At 36.6% G+C, this 14,941-nt stretch overlaps 1 protein-coding gene across 1 annotated transcript in view; it reads right to left on the reverse strand.

Annotated features, from left to right (window-relative positions):
* TMEM244 (transmembrane protein 244) overlaps positions 1-14,941 on the reverse strand; it is a 72,457-nt gene that overhangs the window by 45,912 nt on the left and 11,604 nt on the right.

A 14,941-nucleotide genomic window follows, 5' to 3' on the forward strand; every position in this document is an offset into this window, starting at 1 on the left:
CATATGTTAATTATTATAATATGAGTAAGAACAAAGTGTAATGCAGAATGGGTAATTGAATCTGCCTCAGCTGGGAAAGAGATACTTAAGAAGGTTTCATAGAAAGTATCCCTTCGTGTAATTTCAAACTAGAAAGAGGATTTTGTTGAACTAAGGAGTAAATATTCTAGGTAGAAGAAAGAGCATAAGTAAAGACATTGAGGCTTATGATTATAAAATTTACCAATTTTGTGATATGCAGTAGTGACATAACAGTTGACACTTTTACATATAGTTTCTTTGATTCTAAGTAGGAGGTAGGGTGGGTGTTATCTCAGTCTTAAGGTCATAGAGGGCAATGACTTTACGGGTAAGTGACAGAGCCTAGCACAGGTCCTGGCACAGAGTGGGTGTTTAATAAGTATTTGGGGGCATTTTCTGATGAACAAAACCACAATAGAATGTTGTGGGGATTTTTTTGTACTTCCTTCTGTTCCTCTATTATTGTGCATTTGGTAATTAAACAATCATTACCAATGTGTAGTATTATGTTATAATACCATATTGCCCATTCATTGTTTCATTTGTGTTTATATTTACAACTACACTGTAGCTTCCTTTGGTAGGTAGGCTACACATTTGCTGTTTAAACTTCTTATTTACAGACACCTAATTTTTCATTCTTGTATTCTATTTCCATCAAGTAGCTCATGGGTTCCAAGGGAAGCTGACACTCTTCTTCAACTCCCCTATTCTCCCATGGTGAGCTCAGATTGTCTTATGCCAAACAATACATCCCATTGCTCTGGCCACGGTGATTGGTTCAGGACACAATGTGAGCCAATAAGACCAGAGACTTCTGGGAAAGAAACATCCTTGCTCTGTCCCACTGTGTCTAACAAGGAAAAAGAGTAACCAAATAGGAAACATGAGGTGAAACCTGCCAAGAAAGAGCCTCTACAAGGAAGCAGATTCGAAAATAAAACTAAGACGCAGCCCACGGAATGGGAGAATATGTTTGCAAATAACACTACAGATAAAAGACTGGTATCCAAGATCTACAAAGAACTTCTCAAACTCAATACATGAGAAACAAATAAGCAAGTCATAAAATGGGCAGAAGATATGAACAGACACTTTTCCAATGAAGACATATAAATGGCTAACAGACACATGAAAAAAACGTTCAAAATCATTAGCCATCAGGGAAATTCAAATCAAAACCACCTTGAGATACCACCTTACGCCAGTTAGAATGGCAAAAATTGACAAGGCAAGAAACAACAATTGTTGGAGAGGATGTGGAGAAAGGGGATCTCTCCTACATTGTTGGTGGGAATGCAAGTTGGTACAGCCACTCTGGAAAACAGTGTGAAGGTCCCTTAAAAAGTTAAAAATTGAGCTACCCTATGATCCAGCAATTGCACTACTGGGTATTTACCCCAAAGATACAGATGTAGTGAAGAGAAGGGCCATATGCACCCCAATGTTCATAGCAGCATTGTCCACAATAGCTAAGTCATGGAAGGAGCCAAGATGCCCTTCAACAGATGACTGGATTAAGAAGATGTGGTCCATATACACAATGGAATATTACTCAGCTATCAAAAAGAACGATTTCTCAACATTTGCTGCAACATGGACGGCACTGGAGGAGATTATGCTAAGTGAAATAAGTCAAGCAGAGAAAGACAATTATCATATGGTTTCACTCATCCATGGAACATAAGAAGTAGGAAGATCGGTAGGAGAAGAAAGGGGTAAAGAAATGGGGTGTAATCAGAAGGGGGAATGAAGCATGAGAGACTATGGACTCTGAGAAACAAACTGAGGGCTTCAGAGGGGAGGGGGTGGGGGAATGGGATAGGCTGGTGATGGGTAGTAAGGAGGGCATGTATTGTATGGTGCACTGGGTGTTATACACAACTAATGAATCATGGAACTTTCCATCAAAAACCAGGGATGTACTGTATGGTGACTAACATAATATAATAAAAAAATATTATTATTAAAAAAAAGAAAACAGAGACCAATAAACTAAATGTTTAAGCCTTACCTGAAGTCAGCTTAGTTCTAGATTTTTCAAACATGAGTCAATAAACTAAATGTTTAAGCCTTACCTGAAGTCAGCTTAGTTCTAGATTTTTCAAACATGAGTCAATAAATGATAATTTCCTTTGTGACTAGAAGAATTCATTTGTAGGGAAAATATAAGTTAATAACCATGAAAATGAATTCACATGACCAGTCCAAATGACAAAGCCAAAACTTTGTACCACTTCTCCAATCCTTTTCACTATATAAGTAGGAGCACAAAAAAGAAAAATGAACATTTTAATTTAAACTTTCATAAAATTATCAAATCAGATTCAGTTTGGATTTTATAAGTAATAGGAAAAATACCCAAGTCTTTATACATCCTTATATTTCATTTATACAAATACATCCTGTAAAAATTGAAGTGTGTTTAACTCTGGCTTCATAGGACTAAACAACAAATTTGTCCTCATAGCCAAGAAGAATCACATTATGATGACTGAGCTTCACATGATGATGATGAATTTCACCTACGTTTATTTTAAACAATATGACATACAATCTATCTTGTTTGTGCCATTATATTTTGAAGCTACATTTGCAACAGAAATTCCTAAGGATTAGAATCTTCAGTAAGTTTATGACATTAGTAAGTTTTCAAATTATGACAGACCTCTGCGAATTGTCTTTTTATTATAATAGTTTGATCATTCATTATTAACTTTAGATTCACAAGCAACATAAGAAAAGCTCTTTGAAATAGGCTACCTGTGACTTAACTTCATATGCCCAGTCACCAAGTATTTCCATTTGAAAATCCTATTTTCATCAACCTCATAAATTTAGTCATTAAAGAACTTCAATTAAGCATGTGCAGTGTCTTGTGCAGGCTCTCAACATCATTCTCCATGGAGTACAATTAACAGGAAAATGGAGAGGACTAAGTGTTGGCCAGGATGTAGGGGCAGAGTCACTCATATGTTGCTAATGGAAGTGCAAATTGACTTTGATGTGCCATTTGGCCATGTCAAGTAAAATCGAAAATAGACTTTGATTATATCAAAGTTTTATTTTAGGCATTTTCTCATTTAGTAAGAAGTTATGTTTTATAACTATTTAAAATAAATTTTTCTTGATTTCTAATATTGTTGGACATCTTTTCATAGGGATAATGACTTTCTTTTCTTTTTCTTAATTTCCAGTTTATATTCTTTGTTCCCTTTTTTGGGGGGGTTACTTGTATTTTCTTCCTTTTTTTCTTTTCTTTTCTTTTTTCTTTTTCTTTCTTTCTTTCTTCTTCTTTTTTTTAAGTAGGCTCCATGCCCAGTGTGGAGCCCAATGAAGGCTTAAACTCACGACCCTGAGATCAAGACCTGAGCTAAGCTGAGGTCACAAGTCAGATACTTAACCAACTAAACCACCCAGATGCCCCTAAGTTGCTTGTATTTTCTTATTTAAATGTAAAAATGCTTTCTGTATTCAGGATACTATGTAAACTGCAAGTAACTTCACATTGCATTATTTATCTTACTAAACACGTCTCTGGAGACAAGGGAAACAAAAGCAAAAATGAACTATTGGGACCTCATGAAGATAAAAAGCTTCTGGGACATTTGGGCATTCAGTTGGTTAAGTGTCTGACTTTCGTTCAGGTCATGATCACGGGGTCCTGAGATTGAGCCCCTCATTGGGCTCCCTGCTCAACGGAGAGCCTGCTTCTCCCTTTCCCTCTGCTGCTCCTCCTGATTGTGCTCTCTTCCCTGCGTGCTCTATCTCTCAAATAAATTAATAAAATATTTTTTTTAAAGATAAAAATTTTCTGCACAACATAGGAAACAATCAACAAAACTAAAAGGCAACCCATGGAATGGGAGAAAATATTTGCAAATGACATATCAGATAAAGGGCTAGTACCCAAAACCTATAAAGAACTTATCAAACTCAACACCCCCAAAATAAAAAATCCAATTAAGAAATGCGCAGAAGACATGAACAGACATTTATCCAAAGAAGATATACAAATGGCTAACAGACACATGAAAAAATGCTCAACATCACTCATCATCAGGGAAATACAAATTAAAATCACACTAAGATACCACCTTACGCCAGTTAGAATGGCAAAAATTGACAAGGCAAGAAACAACAATTGCTGGAGAGGATGTGGAGAAAGGGGATCCCTCCTACATTGTTGGTGGGAATGCAAGTTGGTACAGCCACTCTGGAAAACACTATGGAGGTTCCTCAAGAAGTTAAATAGAACTGCCCTATGACCCAGCAATTGCACTGCTAGGTATTTATCCGAAGGATAAAAAAATAGTGATTCGAAGGGCCACATGTACCCCAATGTTTATAGCAACACTATCTGCCATAACCAAAACATGAAAAAAGCCCAAATGTCTGTCAACTGATGAATGGGCAAAGAAGATGTGGTATATATACATACAATGGAACATTACTCAGCCATCAAAAAGAATGAAATCTTGCCATTTGCAGTAATGTGGATGGAGTTAGATGTATTATGCTGAATGAAATAAATCAGTTAGAGAAAGACAAAACAGATGAACATAGGGGAGGGGAAGGAAAAATAAAATAAGATAAAGACAAAAGGAGGCAAACTACAAGAGACTCTTAAACATAGGGAACAAACACAGTTGCTAGAGGGAAGGTGTGTGGGCGGAAAGGGGAATTTTAGTGCTTTTTTAATGCACGTCATACTTTTACAAATTTTACACATAATTGTTTAGTTTTATTCCTGATAACCTAAGATTTTATTATTATTTTATTTATTTGTTTATTTATTTATTTATTTAGAGGTTGGGGGAGGAGAATTAGGGGACTAGGGAGGAGGAGAATCTTAAGCAGGCTCCATGCCCAGCACAGAGCCCGATGTGGAGCTCTATCTCACAACCCTGAGATCACAACCTGAGCAGAAATCAAGAGTGGGATGCCTAACTGACTAAGCCACCCAGGTGCCCTGATTTTATTGCTACTTTAATTAAGATCTTTATTTGAGATATTTTCTAATTGGCTCTTGGATAGGAATACTATGAATTTTTTTTATGTTTATCTTGTTTCCCACAACTTTGCTATATTCTTTCCATGGTTCTAATGGAGCTCTGTGGCTCCTAAAAATGAAAAGTTTTCACTCACTTCAGGTTCTTGGGGGTATCACAAATGACACCCCGGGTAATTGGAATGGGGGGAAGTAGATTATCCCTTTCATGGGACTGAGACAAGGAGGCAAGCCAAGGCCTTTAGGAGGTCCTGTACCTACAGAAACACCTATGATGACTGCCCATTCTAGGTAAAGTGAAGCTGTTGGTATGGAAGGCAACTGAATTTGTGTCACATCTACCCATGACATTTGCCAACCTAGATCGTCAAAGGCAGCTTGTGCAAAGCTCTGCTCTTGGTGCTAACATCCTCCTTTATGACTGGAATTTTCCACGGTGGCTGAGATCTGCTGCTGGCTTTGGCACAAATCTTCCTGGCATTTGCCAAGACCAGAAGCAGGCATTAATCTGCTTGCAAAAGAATAATCTTGCCCAAAAACCTGGTACAGAAGGATGGAATAAAGAAGGGAAGAATAATAGTCAACTCATTGGATCAAATAAAGGTAACAATGCCACACTGGAAGGATGCTACCCGAAACATCAGAAAACCCACCTTCATCCTTGTGTCTGTCTATAAGCAAGTTCCTGTGTCAGTGCACTTGTCAACAATGATATGTTGTATGCAGTGCTTAACATAGTGTATCATACTGTAGTAATCAGAAAACCTCACCGTTTTTCAGAAGTTTTACAAGGGACCAAATACTAATTTTTCTGCCTAGTGCCAGCCCTCGTTCTACTAATATCTATGTCATCTTATTACAGTACTTTTCTAGAAAGAGATGCCTATAATTTACAGCCAGGTACCACTGACACACTCATTACAAGACTTGCTGACTACTTTGGATTGCCCGAAAATAAAACCACAAGTCCAACTTGATAGCTCCTTTAGAAATCTTAATTTACTAAAATCTTTTTTAGTGTCAAATAAAAGACTGAAAATATCTAATCTAAAAAGACTATAAGAGCAGCAAATTAAGAAAATGTTATAAAACATTTTTGGGGAAAGCAAAAAGGGTAGTTATTACAACGGGATCAAATACATTTGACAGTCTCTTCTGGAAACAACCAGTTAAAACCTAAATTATTCTCAGAGCTAATTTAAGTTCTCAAACCATTCAAGATATAGAATGATGCACAGTGGTGAAAGCCACTGTGACCATAAAAATAGTTACGTAATATGGTATGCAATCCCTATGCAGTCCAATTCCTCGTCCAATTCCTATGCAGTTTTTTCCATGACTCCATTAATCCGATTGGAAGCTGATAGTTTTACTACTACTAAATTGCTCCTCATGGTCTGAAAACATGGTATTAGTTATCCAGGGGAAGATCAAGAGGCCTTTAAAAGGAAGGGAAAGAAGAGCTAAGTTTCTAGATTACAAATTTCTGTGATTTTTTTTTTAAAGCATGGCCAGCACAGTTCCACATTTAAGAGTTGTTGATCCTAGACACTCATGAAAGGAAAAAAAATTAAATTTCAGACATAGCTCCAAGATAAAAGTTACATTTTTTATATGAAAGAAGATAAAGGCACCAACACATTGTTTATTACTGAACAATGTACACACAGCCTTTGGGCATACTGGCCTGGATGACAATCTCTGGGTTTTCTGTACTTTTTCCTTTGGTTCATCCTGAGTTCCAGCAAACTGGGCTGGGCTCCATTCCTAGTCCCACTTAGGCTGTGCTCACTTTACAGTCCTCTGAAGAATGTAGCTCATGATGGAAAATGACTTTTCACAAGCCACTTCAAGATTTCTCGGCTGCTGCTGTGTTCATGCCAGGCCATGGCAGAGAACATATTCTCCCTGACACCAAGACAGTGTCCGGTTTGTACATCTCCATCTGTTACTGTGGAACTGATGGATTTTTTAATCCTCTGATTTCCCAGTGCAATCAAACAATTGATTACCAGAGAATGGGGGACAGCAGATCTAGTGATGACCATGAAAGGAAGCATGTGCTTTACCTCTAATACATCTTTTTGTGAATGGATCTTTCTACTCTTTGTAATAGCTTAAAACTCAGCCTGATTGAGGTGCCTGGGTGGCTCAGCTGGTTAAGCATTGCTCTTGATTTTCGGCTCAGGTCATGATCTCAGGGTCTTGAGATCGATCCCCACGTGGGGCTCCACGTTCAGGGGGTGTCTGCTTCTCTCCCTCTCCCTCTGCCCTTCTCCTTGCTCACGCATGTGTGCGTGCTCTCTCTCTCTCTCTAATAAATAAATAAATCTTTTTTAAAAAAGAAAACAAAAAAACCTCAGCCTGATTGGCAGTTATAATATCTGCAGATGGTACTATTCTCCCCTTGTAAATGGGAAGGAGAGCCTTGAGATCTACATTGTCCAATACAGCAGCCACTAGTTTAAATTTAAAATAATTAAAATTAGGGGCGCCTGGGTGGCACAGTCATTAAGCGTCTGCCTGCGGCTCAGGGCGTGATTCCAGCGTTCTGGGATCGAGCCCCACATCAGGCTCCTCTGCTAGGAGCCTGCTTCTTCCTCTTCCACTCCCCCTGCTTGTGTTCCCTCTCTCGCTGGCTGTCTCTGTCAAATAAATAATAAAATTAAAAAAAAAATTAAAATTAAATTTAAAAAAATTCAGTGCCTAAATCACAGTAGGTATATTCGAGAGCTCAATAGCCACATGTAGCCAGTGGCTACTGTACAGGACAGCACTGATCTAGAATGTTCAACGAACATGGAAATGGAAATGTTTTCGTAGCAGGAAGTTGTTGGAGAGAACTGTTCTGAAACATACACAGAGTATTTCCTTTTCAGCAGCAAAATTTGGCCCTAAGAAGAGATTTGATGTCTTTTGACAAGGTAAAGATTTTGCAAAGTCATTTGGGAGAGTTTAGGGTGATAACCTGTAGGGACATGTCAGGAGAACAAAGGATAGCTGTTCTTCAAGTAACAATAAGGATTTTATTTTGGTTACTCATATATATTCACTGTGGTCAGAACCTGACTGGCGTATAGGGCATTTTTAGAGGCTATGTGGAGAGAAGGTGAGGAAGAAAGAGAGACCTGGTCATTGGCAGCAGATAGGGAAGAGAGCCAGGATGTCTAATGAGGAGATGAGTAAGTGTGCTGTGATGAGAGAAATACAACCCTCTTCTTCATCTCCCCCCCCAAAATCTTGTATAAAGTACACATTACTCTCCAATACCTTGGGAGTTGAAAATGTTTTTCTAAGTCTACTCTAACATGAGTATAGTGAAGGTGTAATGTATCCAATTATGTTCAGCTTAAACATTTTATTCCCTTGATACTAGGTATTCTCTTTCTCCAAGGGCAATCTGTGCATGTCTTTTCCTTTTGACACTAAAGTCTTTGGCTGGATCAGTACAACGATCAATCCCATCCCAGGTGTGCCAGTGTTGGACACGTTCCCAGAGTCTTCCAACACGCAACTAATTTGAAATGAACTTTTTTTCTTCCTCATTTAACAGATATGTTATGTGCACATGATATGTGTGATACATCCCAAATCCTATTCTAGGAGCTGGCTATATGACATTGAGCAAACCATATCCCTGTTATCAAATAGCTTAAATCTCCTCTTTTACGTCCTCTCATCTACCCAGCAGCAGTTAAAGACATAACAAGTACTAAGTATGTTGCTTTACCTGCATTGCATTTGATCATTTCTAGTGCCAAGCATGACAATCCCAGAACCTAGCAAAGTATTTGTGGGCAGATTAGATGAAAGGATAGATGGCTGTGTAACCGGTGTCCTATACACAGTAGGCATTTGATCTATATTTGTTGTTAAAGGCTACTTCAGAAGTAGGATGCAATTAAATTCCTCTAAATTAGAACTGTCTTACTGGCCATCTTAATTTAGGTCTCAATGACAGAAATCATTTTGTTGTAATAACTGAGGCATTCAAATGCATTGTAAAAATATCATTTTAATAGACACATACTAATGGTGTAAAAATGAAAATTTGGGGGTTGGAGGAGTATAGCAAAATAGGGACTATAGTAAAATAGGTACTGTGTAGGAGGCGTATAGTAAAATAGACACATATTAATAGTGTAAAAATGACAATTTTTGTGTTGGAGGAGTTAGTAAAATAGGGCTTTTGGTGGGAGAATAAATAGGTTCAAACTTTCTGAATGGCAATTTGGAAATATTTTTCAGTAATTCAAAGACATTTATACCATATGACCTAATAATTTCACTTCTAGTGACCTATTTAAAGAAATATCTGTGAATGCAAGTGAAGGTCTATCTATTTACTTAATTTGAGAAAGAATTATAAAGAACTTAAGCATCAATAATAAAGAAACGGCTTTTTGGGGCACCTGGGTGGCTCAGTCAGTTAAGTGTCTGCCTTCAGCTCAGCTCATGATCCCAGCGTCCTAGGATCAAGCCCTGAGTGGGGCTCCCTGCTCAGCTGGAAGTCTGCTCCTCCCTCTCTCTCTGCCCCCCCCCCCCCGGCTCATGCTCTCTCTCTGTCTTACTCAAATAAGTAAATAAAATTTTAAAAAAAGAAATGGCTATGTAAGTTTTTATTCACTTTGATTGCACACGCATACACATAAACACACAAATGCCAACTTGAGATTATGAATTAACTTTATTTTCTTTTTTAAACTTTTTATCTTTTCCTATTTTGAACAATAAATAATATATTACAGCGATAATTTCTAAGAGTGTTAATACATAAGAGATATACAGGAATAGTAAGAGATTTGAGCTCAGTTTTAAATAACTATGATACCGGCTAGATTAACAAACTGATATTTGGTGCAGGTTTAATTTAAGGTAATTATTGGAGTGATATTTTTAACTCCTTCCTGTTTGAATTATTGGTCATATGGGAGAGAGTGAATATCCTACTCTGTTTTTAAGGATGCTTTGGAACTCTTGTTACTGAAATACCAGAATATTTAGATAGAATAAAAGAAAATCTAAAAGAAATCAGTAAGGTAAGTAAAACGTGATACTCGGAAAAGTTGTAACTTTATTGTCTTCGATTAAAAATGTGAAACCTTCTCAAATTTTTACATCTTTTATGAAGCCTTTCTCTGCAGTGGAAAATTTCTGTAGAAGAATTACATTATCGTCATATGAACCAAATTGTATTTCTTCCCTTTTCTGAAATTTTTACCGCAACCATATCTATGGATACTCTTGTTATAGATTTATTACCTAGCAGTTCGGGTTTCCAAAGTTTATAGAGCCACAACTTTAGGAAATGCCTTTGTTTTTCCTTAGGATGTTTGTCATAAAATTCTCTATCTCATAGTATATTTGCTCACATTTTTTTTAAATAAAATTATTTATTTATTTATTTATTTATTTATTTATTTATTTATTTAGAGAAGGAGAGGGGAAGAGGAGCAGGAGAGCAGAGGGAGAGAGAGAATCTTAAGCAGGCTCCATGGCCAGTGCAGAGCCTGACGTGGAGCTCAATCTCATGACCCTGAGATTATGACCCTGCACTCATGAACCTGAGCTGAAATCAAAAGTCAGATGTTTAACCTACTGAGCCACCCAGGTGCCCCTGTTCACATTTCTATAGAATAATCCCTACACTCTTTAGAGTGATAGCAAACACCTTTTGAAATGATCAATTCAGCTACTGGGTTACATTAGCTTAACAAAGCCCATTAAATTGTAGATAGGAGTCTAATCTTTACACTAGACCTATGAAAATAGTCCTTACACATATATTTTGGGATCATTGTCAGCAAAAGTAAAGATATTGTTCATTCATTTGGGAAATAATTCTTTTAAATAAAACATTGTTAAAGGAATATGCTAATTGATTAACATTATACCACAGTGGTATAATAACTGTCAAGGATATTTCTGGAAAGGTTATGCATGACATAAAAGTATTACCTTTTAAAAAAATATGTAAGTAATTTCAGTCCTGCCTGAAAAATATGCATCAAAATACTGGGTAGGATTCCATCTTCTTACGATTCTGTGAGGGACGCTGGAAAAGTATGTTAAATGGGCATGACTCTTGGTCTTTGAGTTAATATACAGTTCAAAGCAATAAAAGCTAAAGTGAATATTTAGTTGCTACGTCTGATATACAATATATTTAAGCTAAAATATGTACTCTAATTGTACTTTTAATTTTTGTGTGTCAAGTGGTGTCATCAAATAGATAATGATAATCATTTTAATGAGTAAGAGAAGAAAATCACAGATTATTCTTGTGATCAGGAGGAAAAAAAATAAAGAGAAGGATTCACACAATAGTAATTACCTGAGCAGATGGATTCCTAATCCTAGAAATAAACATGCTAATTAAGCTACACTACAGAATGAAAGATATTATGGTCTTTGGAGTCTGGAGAGATTGTTATTCTAATTTACTAGTGTAACTTAGTTCTCCATATATTAAAAAGTACTTAATCAACCAAATCTTTTTTTAATTATCAAATGTATTTAGGCAGTTTTAATGTTTCTGTAAATGTCTTCCATGTGTGAGTTTCTATAGGGTCAGACTTTCTCATCAGTGATTCACAGTTTCTTTGATACTTGTATTTTTCATAGAGCAGGACTGAGTTTTGTCATATATCTACCAAGACACTCTTTGCTGTATGCTGTCAGTGGGGTTTTAGTTGGAGAATCAAAGATCATAAAGCTGACCTGTTCATAGCTATCCTATGCTGCCTTCCTTTAAAGATGAAAGAAAGTCTTTATTCATAACAGGAATTTGCAATCCTTTGACTGATTTAGATGGGCTACATATTTTGCCATTCCTATGACTAAATATTTTGGAGGAAAGTAATGGGAAGATTGAGGATAATGGATGGAAGACAAAAGTTTGTGGAAATAAAAGAAAGAAGCAAGGAAGAAAGTATCACTTTCATACTTGCATGTGCATGAGAAGTTTGAATTATCTAACCAGTAACTGATCAACACAAAGTAGTTTCTGGAAGGTTACCTGAAATACATATAATTAGCATGACATTTCTTACTGTCTGGATGCAAATCTTTATGGAAGACATAGATTTTTTTTAAGATTTTATTTTTATGTAATCCCTACAACCAACGCGGGGCTCGAACCCACAACCCCAAGATCAAGAGTCACACACTCCACTGAATGAGACAGCCAGGCACCCCAAAAGAAATAGATTTTTAGAGTAAAAAGAGTCATCTAGGAAAAAATTTCAGAGCTAGTTTAATTAAGTTTCTAATTGTTTCCCAAAATGTTTGTGTGGGGGAATATACGGATGGAAGGGAAGAGGTGTATGTCACTTTCCTATCCTTTTTCTTATATTTATATTTTAGTTATAACCATGGTATGCACTTCTTTTATATCAAAAGATATTTTAACTACATTTAAAAGTGGTAAATATTTAAGACAATTATGTTAGTGTAACTGGCCTCAGTTTTAATCTAATTCAACAAACATTTATTGAATAAACATAGGACTGGCAGTACAGAGCTATATAACTTTAAAAAATATCTGGTCCCAACCACTTAGACCTTGTTACTCAAACTGTGGTCCATGGACCAGGAGCACAGGTATTTTCCAGGAATTGTTAGATACCTGGGTGGCTCAGTTGGTTAACCGCCCGGCTCTTGGTTTTGGCTCAGGTCATGGTCTCAGGATCCTGGGATCCAGCCCCGCACTGGGCTCCATGCTTAGCACGGAGTTGGCTTGAGGATTCTCTCCCTTTTCCTCTGCCCCTCCCCCGTGCTCTCTCTCTGTCTAAAATAAATAAATAAACCTTAAAAAATATTTACAGAATTTTAGGCTCCATCCCAGCCTCTCTAAACCAAAATCTACATTGTTAACAAGTTTTCCAGGTGATTCAAATGCATACTAAATTTTGAGAAGCACTATGTTAGAAAGCATAGTCTAAGGAAAGAAATAGACATTAATATTTTTAAAAAGGCAATAATTATACAAGAAATATGCTACCACAGAAACAAATACTGTGGGCCAGTAATAGAATCTAATTCTGCTTATAGAGATTTGTAAGAGTTTTAACTCCACTCTCTGCTATGTTCTACTTTCCACGTGATACATCAGCATTTTCTAAAGTGTGTCCCTGGGTCAAATACATCTGAGAAATGGTGCGTAATCTATACCACTGCTTTGAGATGCCCTGTTCACAATAATATGTTAAAGATTCTGAGAAGTCCTGAAACACATGTCTGTTTTACATAAACCCAGGAATCCACAAATATACTTACACGTGCAACTTTTTTTCCTTGCGTGGTACTATTAACATATTACAGAACTCGTGTGCTGTGGAACACACTTTGGTAAACACTGCATTTTATGAGTTGGCAACATTTTGCTCATGAATACCTTACTAGGATTCTTCTGCTTCCCACTAACATCTTTTTCTTTTTATAGTTATAAAGTATCTAGAATAAATTCAACCTTGAATATAGGTGTGAACAAAAAAATACAATTTAGCTCCGACACAATGTATATAATAATATAGAAAGTCTGAGGCAAATTAATTCAGCTGTTCTGTTAAAACTCACCCAGATCTGGATAGATAAAGTTGTCTTTGAACAAACAGTATGCGAAAGCCTAGCCTCCACATATCATTCAAATTAAGCCGGATCCTGTAAGTAATGAAAGTTTTGGTTAACTACCAATAATGAATAATTCATTGGTGAGATTATGAATAAGAACAATTGTCATGACTAAAATAATGTTCCTGAAACTGACATAGCATTTGAAATAGGGTAGTTTACAGATTCAGCTAAGAGACAGTAGGTATACATTCTGTGCTGATAAATTGTTGAAATTCAAAACTTCCTTCAGGGAATCGATGCGTGGTTCTGTCAAATTAATAGTAAGGAGCTCTTAAAACTCAGAAATTCAAAGGCAATGGAGTCAAAGCACATGCCAAGGATTTTACAATTCTCAATTCTTTCAGCTCTTCAGACTTGCCATTTGTTTGTATTGTTGCTATTTAAAAATATTTTATAAGGTATTTTCTCTCTAATTATAAAAGGGAGATATGCTCTCCTCGAACTTGGAAAATATTTTTTAGTATAGAAAAGATTTTGAAAACAGAAGTCTACCTACCTGAGCAATTTGGTTATATGAGAATGCCTTCAGCTCTGATTTCATTGGCCCAATGATTCTTGTTTGTTTTAAAATATTGCTCCAGCCCAACAGGGCTTTCATAAATCTGTTATTCCTTGTATGGCGGTAACAGTATGACTCCCATGAAAGGTAAAGGTCCCTGAGGGAAGAGCCCTTAGCGGATCAGAGGCTTGGCAGGCCTGCACAACTTCCTCAGAGATGCGCATATGGTACAAACCAGGAGATAGAATTTCCAAGATGCTTAGCCTCTATTCTTTGGTCTCTAAATTTTTTAACTCAAAGAAAATCAAAGAAGGTTACCTCAAACATCATTTGGCAACTGTTCTCTGCGTAATCCAACCCTAGTTCTTAAAACTGAAATGGTGACCCAACTATTTTAGCAAATTCTATTGGCCATTCCAGTATGCCGACACTGACTCTCCTTGTCATCAAGGTAACTGAATTGCCTAGGGCTTAGTAAATTTTGTGGGATTGTGAAGAAAATCCAAGGGATAAGTTGTTTTTTTTCCACAGAGAGAAAAGATCATCTCTACTTATACTGATAGCACGTCTTTCAGGTATCTTCTTTCTGATTCATTAAAAATGTGCATTTTTTAAATGTTTTTTTTTTATTATATTATGTTAGTCACCATACAGTACATCCCTGGTTTCTGATGTAAAGTTTGATGATTCATTAGTTGCGTATAACACCCAGTGCACCATGCAATAGCATTTTTTGAAAGTGTCATGCAAAATAAAATATCAGTACTTTCTACATG

Source organism: Ursus americanus, chromosome 11 (genome assembly GCF_024610735.1).
Source record: "Ursus americanus isolate L20-20 chromosome 11, mUrsAme1.1.p, whole genome shotgun sequence".
NCBI lineage: Eukaryota > Metazoa > Chordata > Mammalia > Carnivora > Ursidae > Ursus > Ursus americanus.